Below are 8,518 nucleotides of genomic sequence, written 5' to 3'. Positions count from 1 at the left end.
AGAACCGGCGCTTGAGAAAACCGCCGCCGCCGCCGCCAAACTTCCTCGCCAGCCGGCCAAACTCGCCCGTGAGCGCCCGCACATCGCCGTCTCCGGAGCAGAGTACGCACTCTCTCCTATAGACGGACAGGAAAGGCATCCAGAAAAAAGAGTCGCGCAACTCGGGCGCCGACTACCGGCGCCTGCTCGGACACAAGCCGGGCTTTACCTAGACGTAACTGGAGGCACAAAACGACAGCGACGCCTCTGGGACCTCCGGAGCAACAGCGCCACCACCCCCCCCACCCAGGCCGCGAAGACCAAGAGAACCTGACGCCGGGTAGACCTAGCCGCAGACGGCAAGCCGCCACGGCAGCGCCCTCTAGTCCCCTCGGAACGCTCAGCTCCGTCGGAACCGGGTAGACGTGGCCGGAGACCGCGCGGCGCCCCGGCTGACACCTCCGTCCGCCGGCGCCGCCGCTCGCGACGAGCGACCGCAACGGCCGTAGCCGGGAACGCGGGTCCGGCGTTCCCAAGCGGCACCGGCATCGAGCACCGGACGCAAACGTTCGAGACGGCTTTAGCAGGGTAGACGTGGCCGCCGTTTCCGAGAAGCACGGGCAGAGAGCTCTCGCTGCCGCCGTTCGTGTTAGCGCCGAACGGCTGTTGCCGGGTAGACGTGGCCGGCGTTTTATAAAACGCGCGGTGATCTTTCGCCGCCGCCGTTCGTTTTAGCGCCGGCTGTAGCCGGGTAGACGGGGCCGGCGTTTTTAAGACGCGCTGTGATTTCTCGCCGCCACCGTTCGGGAAGCGCGAGAGGTTCGCCCGGTTCCTAGCACAACTTGGCCGGAGACGGCAAGCCACTCGTCCGCGCCATCTCCATGCCGCCGCGGAGCTCTCGACACCGTCGGAGCAGGGTAGACCTGGCTGGACACTGCACGACAACAACGTAGCGCCCTCTAGGCATCTCCCGTTTTTTACGCACTCCCTCGAAACCGGGTAGACGTGGTCGGAGGACGCAAGCCGCCCCGGCAGCGCCCTCTAGGCGCCTCCGCTTGGCACGTCCAACTCCCTCGCAACCGGGAAGACGTGGTCGGAGGCCGCAAGCCGCCCCGGCAGCGCCCTCTAGGCGCCACTGCTTGGAGCGCTCGACTCCCTCGGAGCGAGGTAGACGTGGCCGGACGTTGCACGACGACCCCGGCAGCGCCCTATAGGCAACACCGCTTGGTACGCCCATCTCCGGTGTTGCCTAGACGTCGAAACCGGGTAGACGTGGCCGCAGACCGCAAGCCGCCACGGCAGCGCCCTCTAGGCGCCTCCGCTTGGCACGTCCGACTCCGTCGGAACCGGGTAGACGTGGCCGGAGACCGCGCGGCGCCCCGGCTGACACCTCCATCGGCCGCCGCCACCGCTCGCGACGAGCGACCGCAACGGCCGTAGCCGGGAACGCGGGTCCGGCGTTCCCAATCGGCACCGGCATCGAGCACCGGACGCAAACGTTCGAGACGGCTTTAGCAGGGTAGACGTGGCCGCCGTTTCCGAGAAGCACGGGCAGAGCTCTCGCCGCCGCCGTTCGTGTTAGCGCGGAACGGCTGTTGCCGGGTAGACGTGGCCGGCGTTTTTTAAACACACGCGCTGTGATTTCTCGCTGCCGCCGTTCGGGAAGCGCGAGAGGTTCGCCCGGTTCCGGGCACACTTGGCCAGAGACGGCAAGCCACTCGTCCGCGCCATCTCCAAGCCGCCGCGGAGCTCTCGACTCCGTCGGAGCAGGGTAGACCTGGCTGGACATTGCACGACAACCACGTAGCGCCCTCTAGGCATCTCCCGTTTTTTACGCACTCCCTCGAAACCGGGTAGACGTGGCCGGAGACCGCAAGCCGCCCCGGCAGCGCCCTCTAGGCGCCTCCGCTTGGCACGTCCAACTCCCTCGAAACCGGGTAGACGTGGCCAGAGGCCGCAAGCCGCCCCGGCAGCGCCCTCTAGGCGCCTCCGCTTGGCACGTCCAACTCCCTCGAAACCGGGTAGACGTGGCCGGAGACCGCAAGCCGCCCCGTCAGCGCCCTCTAGGCCCCTCCACCGAGCGCTCGGCTCCTTCGGAGCGAGGTAGACGTGGCCGGACGTTGCACGACGATTCCGGAGCGCCCTCTAGGCAACACCGCTTGGAACGCCCATCTCCGTCGAAACCGGGTAGACGTGGCCGCGAAACGCAAGCCGCCACGGCAGCGCCCTCTAGGCGCCTCCGCTTGGCACGTCCGACTACGTCGGAACCGGGTAGACGTGGCAGGCGACGGCAATCCGCAAACCTATAGCGCCCCCTAGACACCTCCACGGAGCGCTCAGCTCCATCGGAGCAGGGTAGACGTGGCCGGACGTTGCACGACGACCCCGGAGCGCCCTCTAGGCAACACCGCTTGGTACGCCATCTCCGTCGAAACCGGGTAGACGTGGCCGCAAAACGCAAGCCGCCCCGGGAGCGCCCTCTAGACCCCTGCTCGGAACGCTCAGCTCCGTCGGAACCGGGTAGACGTGGCCGAACATTGCACGACGACCCCGGAGCGCCCTCTAGGCGCCTCCACTTGGCAAGCTCAGCTCCCTCGGAACCGGGTAGACGTGGCCAGAGATCGCACGGCTCCCCGGCTGACACCTCTGTCCGTTGTCGCCTCCGCTCGCGACCGGATCGTCCGTGGCCGAGAACGCGGGTCGGGTCCGGCGTCCCCAAGCGGCACCGGCATGGAGCCATCCGGGCTGGGCAGACCTGGCCCTGGGAATACCAAACTCGCCGGCAGCGGACTCTTGCCGCTGACGTACGGGACACGCGGTTCGCCGCAGGACCGGACCGACCCGGCGAGCCACCCTGTGCACACACGGGAACCTACGCCGATGCGGAGCTTTCGGGTGCGTGTGCGCCGGGTAGACCTGTCCGGAGATCGCGAGCCCCCGCCGGCAGCGCCCTCTGGCCGCCGCTGCGGAGCGCGCAAGTCGGGCGGGGCCGGCAGGGGCCGGGCGGAGCCCTCCCGACATTCCCGAGCATGAACCGAAAGCGACCGTCCGCCGTGTTCTCGGCGGTCGCGTGGCGCGGTCGGGCGGCAGAGCGCCCGTTGCGTGTCGGCATCGCTCTCCCGTTGTTTCCTTTGACTCCCGACGCGGTCCTAGGTCGGGTATTTGAGACCTAAGCCGCACTGGGCTCGCGGCGGGTGCTGCGGAGGGACCCGGGCAGAGCGGGCGGACGGGCCGAGGTAAGCCTTACGCGCTTGAAAGGGGCCAAGCGGCGGGAGCTCGGGGTCGGTCACGGCCACCCCGGGGCGCCGCACGGGCTCGGGGAGGAGCGGGCGGAAAAGCGCCTGACGGGGTGGGACCTCGACCTTCCGGAAGAACCGGGCGGCCGGGGAGATGGGTCAGTGCCCCAAGCGGGAAAAAAACGGAAAATCGAGTAAGCGAGGCGCTACTGGCGTGCAGACGTGCAGCCCCTCTCCCGCCCCCAAAAGGATCCTTATGGGTCTCTATGGGAAACTGCGGGTGGCTGTGTGGGCACAATGGGGTTCCTGTGGATCTCTGTGGGGCACTAAGGGGTCTCTAAGGCTCTACCGAGTCTGTGTGGAGCACTATGCGGCAGAATGTTCTCTTTATGGGGTCCCTATGGTGCTCTCTTGGGAACAGTGTTAATTCTAGGGTCCCTGTGGCTCGCTATGGGGCACTATGGGGTCCCTGTTGCTCTCCATGGGGCACTAAGGCTTTTCTGTAAGGCTCTATAGGGTGTCTGGGGGACCCTGGGTCCCAGTGTGTCCTTATGGGGCTCTATGGATTTGGATGGGGCACTATGGGGTCTTAAGGAGGTATCTGTGGAATCGGTATTTTTTTAGGGGGGGGGAACTCTATAGGGATGTGTGGGGCATCTGTGGGGCAGATGTTGGGAAGGATCTGGTCCAGCTACAGGGCGGCTGTGGGACATCTGTGGGGCACAGGTGAGGAGGACAAAAATCTCAGCGGCCTCGTCCGGTGGGAGACTGCCCGTAAAGTCTCGGTGTCCCTCCTGCGCCGGTTTGTTTCTTTCTTCATCTCTCCTCTCGCTCTATGTTTCCTTTTCACCAGGTGCCTGGGTGACTCTCAAGGCAGTTGAACTTCCAGGACTTGAGACCTAAGCCACACAGAGAGGGGCCTGGTGAACGCCCTTCCGCCAGTAAATCTGCTGCCGCTGTGCCATGACAGACCCACCTCACACAACCCCCCTTGAGCTGAAGGGTGCTACGGAGGGACCTGGGCAGAGCAGGTGGATGGGCTGAGTCAAAGCCGTACATGCTTGAAAGGGGGGGCCAAGCGGCAGGCGCTCGTGGTCGGTCACAGCCACCCCAGGCCACCACACAGGCAGGAAAAGCGGGCGGAAAAGCGCCTGATGGGGCGGGACCTTGGTGTGCCCCCTGACAGCTGTCCGAGCAGGAGCCAGCAGCGTGCCCAGGCAGCTGAGCAGGGTCTATGGGTCCCTATGGTGCACTAAGGGGCCGCTGTAAGGCTCTATGGGTCCCAGTGTGTCTCTGTGGAGCCTCTATGGGGCTCAGTGGAGTACTAAGGGGTCTCTGTGGGTTTTGATGGGGCACTATGGGCTTTTAATGGGGACAGGTTTTTTTTGGGTGGGAGAACTCTATAGGGATGCGTGAAGCATCTGTGGGGTGGATGTGGGGAGCGATCTGGGGCAGCTCTGGTTCAAGTATGGGGCACAGGTGATACAGGGCTGATGTGGGACCCTGCACTGAATCTATGGGGGAAACAGTGGGGTACTGACAAACCCCATGGGGCAGCCATGGGGCTGATGGTGTTATCTGCCTTGCCCCTCTGCCCTACCCCACTGCCTTACAAAAAAGAATAAAAAAAAAATAGCCCCAAAACAACCAAAGGAAGGGCAGCCCAAAGGAAGGACAGCAGGCCAGGGCGGGTCCACGGTGAGGGGGACGGGGAGCAAGGTGGAAAAACCCCACAGCTCGCTCAAGCGAGCGAAGTCCCGGTAAGCAGAAAAAAGGACGGACAGAAGGAGGGACAGACAGGCAGCTGACAAGACAACAGATCTCAGTGAAGGAACAAAGGGAGGGAGGGAGGAAGAATATTGGGGAGGAAAAAATCAAAAGCAATTGGCCGACGGATCTGGGGTGGAGGTTCAGAAAAAGCTGGCTGCCGAGTCTGGCTGGAGCGTTGTGACTGGGAGAAAAAAAAAAGAAATGGGATTTAGGTGCACAATACAAACATACGTACGTACATACCTAAATACGTATATAAGTTATATAAAAATAAAGAGGCAGCCCTCCTGACCAACCACTCCCCCCCAATGAAAAAAAATATCGGCCAGAAATTGAAATATATATATATATATATAAATACGAAGAAAACAAATTAAAAAGATGAAAAAGTATTTTTGTCTTAAGACAAAAAAACAAAGAAAGTATTCATTATTCAATAATTAATTCAATAATTATTCATTTTAATTAAAAAAAAACAAACAAACCGCCTTTCACCACCACCACCAACCCCTTCCCCCCAAAAAAAAACACAAAAGCACTTAAAATAAAAGTAATAAAAAGTTCGGTAAAAACATGACACAGACGTCGGGCGGGGTGGATCTGTGGGAGGTAAGGTTGGAGGAGGGGGGTGGGGGTGTTAAGGGTGGGAGAGAGGGAGGCAGAGGGAGAGAGACACCGATCCCAGCCTGGCTGCCTCATCACGTCTACCCTGCTGAAGAAGGAATCTTCGGCCGGACGAAAATAATTAAGAAGTAAAAATAAAAACAATCACGGATAAATAAATGAAAAAAAAAAAACACGGGGCCGAGGGGACTGGGAGGGGGAAGCGAGCGGGCCGACAGGTCTACCCGTCTGCCCGCGGCCCGCCAGCCAGCCCGCCCTCGTGGAAGGCGCTGCAGCGGTGGGCGGGGAGAAGGATGGGGGCAGGGGGCGCGATCGCAGTTACATAAATAGTTAAAATATATATCGATAGGAAAAAGAAAATAATCGAACGATGTTATATTTTTGTAATAAAAAATTTTACTTTTGAGAGACATATGAAAAAGAATTTCAACAGGTGAAATAGAAATAAAAAATAATTTAAAAAAAATAAATATTTTTTTGAAACAAAAACAAATAAAAAATGAAAAAAAATATTTTTTGGGAAATAAATTTTAAAAATGAAAAAACTAAATTTGAGAATTCATAAGTTTTCTTTTACAAAGGTATTTGTGAAAATAGATTTGAAAATGGAAAGAAATTTAAATTGTGAAAAATATATAAATAATTAAAAAGGAATAAAATTACTGCAAAAAAAGAAAAATAGTAAATATAATTTAAAAACAGTCACGAAATAAAAATAATTTATAATATATTATTTCGTGAAATTAATACATAAAAATAAAGAAGTAATTAGAAATGGAAAAGTAAATAATTAAAAATTGAACAATGAGAAAAAATAAATTGTTAACTAAGTAATGAAAAAATAATTTAAAAGAGCTACAATTAAATAATTAAAATTGATTAAAGAATTGAATAGTTATATATTTGGAATTGAATAAATGATAACTAATTAAAAAATAAAAATTTAAAAACAAATACAATTAAAAACGGATTAGAAGTAAATAATTAAGAAAGAGAATGATTTAAAAAGTTTAATACTTTGATATAAAGAGCAGAAATAAAAAATACAAAAATAATTTTCTTTTACTGAAATAATGATGAAAAGTGAAAAATATTAACTAAAAATTTTTAAAGATTTTTTTTCGAAATTTTGTGAAGATAAAAAATAATTAAAAAGAGCAAATGGCAAATAAATAAGAAATATAATGATGAAAAAAATAAATACATATTTTTTTCGAAATAAATAAATAAAAAAATAACTGTTGCCGCAAAAAAAGTTAAAGAAATAATGAAATGTTAGCTAGAAAAAAATATATATGCTGCACCCCAGGAGGCAGGCAGCTCTCGCGGCAGACTCCACAAGTAGGGGGGCGGGGGCTCTGGAAGAGAATATTAGATGGTAAATAGATAGACAGACAGACAGACAGATAGATAAGGAAAGAAGAAAGGAAACAGGAAAGGAGAAAGGAAATTGAAAGGGGAGGGAAAGGGAAAGAAAGAAAAGAAAAAGTCGGCCAGGTCAACTCCCTGGCTCTGGGCAGAAAAGGCCGCCGGGAAGCTCGGCCCGCCAGGTCTACCCCCAGCTGTGCCGGAGGGAAGGAAGCAGTGCACCCCGCCGGTTCGGCCGCCCGACCTCCCCCTTCGCGCCGCGCGGCGCGAGATCTAAGGCGGCGGCGGGAGACGAAGCCCAAGGAAGGGGGCGCGCCCGGAGACGGGATGCGGGACGCCTCACGCCGGTTAGACCAGGGGGCGGACGCCGCCCGGCGGGCTCGAGAGGCCGGGGGGGAGGCGCGCCACCGCGTCTCCTCTCACACCCCGCGCCCTTTCCCGCCGGCCGGCCGACCACCCCCCGGCCCCGCACCCTCGCGGAACGCGCCGCGGGCAGCCCGAGTCTTTAAACCGCCGCCCGGCTCTTCGGCCGGGGTGGTGGTGGGGGGGGAAAGGGAACGCGGCCAGGGGCCGGTCCTGCCCCCACACCAACCCCCCCTGCCCCCCACCCCCCCACGACGCGCAGGCGACGCATGGAAACCTTTTCAAGAGCTAGGCTACGTTTGCCACCTGTTTAGAGTAGAGGTAAGGAAAATAATCATAACCCTTGAAATCTCCTTCAAAAATGTATTTACAATGACATTTACTATTGTATTTCCATCAAAAAACTCGCAGTGAAACTTAACTTCTAATCACGTCTTCACAATGATATTATAAACTCACAGCAGAACATGGAAATTCAATTAATGAGTTCAGAAAACAGTATGTATTAAAGAAGAACAAGTACAGAATGGGGAAAGCACCCCTCGGGTAAGGCTTTAGCACCTGTTAACTGCTGTGCTTCACTGCAGAAAAGGAGTCACTGCCCAAAGGAGTGAGCAGCACTGGGAAGAAATGGAAACGGAACCATCTTTCAAGATAAACTTGAAGGTGCTGGAAAGCACTCAGAAGAGGCCCCTCAGTCATGCAGCCCTCTGTGGGGTAAATAACTCCCAAGGATGGTACTCCGCAAAGAGATAGTATAACCTCAAACTATGAGAAAGATTTTCATTCTGAAGGTCAGATCACAGCTCCGAAGGGCATCAGGGAGATGCATCATAACTCTCATTAAGGGAAAGCCAACTCTTTTCCAGCTTCACAGACTGCATTGCCCACATCTGCAGGTACTGCAGAGGGTGACGGACACATGCCTGAGTAGATGTTCCTATACTCTGAAGGAGCTCTGGCTGCAGAGGATCTAACAGCCGTGAGGGCTGTTTCTGGGTGGGGGCTTGCTCTGAAGAAGGTGTCCACGATAAAGGCAGTTATATGTTTTCTTCTGAGAAACTATTCCCCTCAAAAGATTAAGCTATTACTTTTCTCTCATTCCCCGATCATATCTCTCATGCCTGCAGACTTTTCACCTGGAAAGTGTTTCCTCATCTTTTTCCTGTTTCAACATA

Source organism: Cyrtonyx montezumae, unplaced genomic scaffold (assembly GCF_038088225.1).
Source record: "Cyrtonyx montezumae isolate F1298 unplaced genomic scaffold, pur_monq_1.0 scaffold_44, whole genome shotgun sequence".
NCBI classification, from domain to species: domain Eukaryota; kingdom Metazoa; phylum Chordata; class Aves; order Galliformes; family Odontophoridae; genus Cyrtonyx; species Cyrtonyx montezumae.
This window is presented reverse-complemented; position numbering follows the sequence as displayed.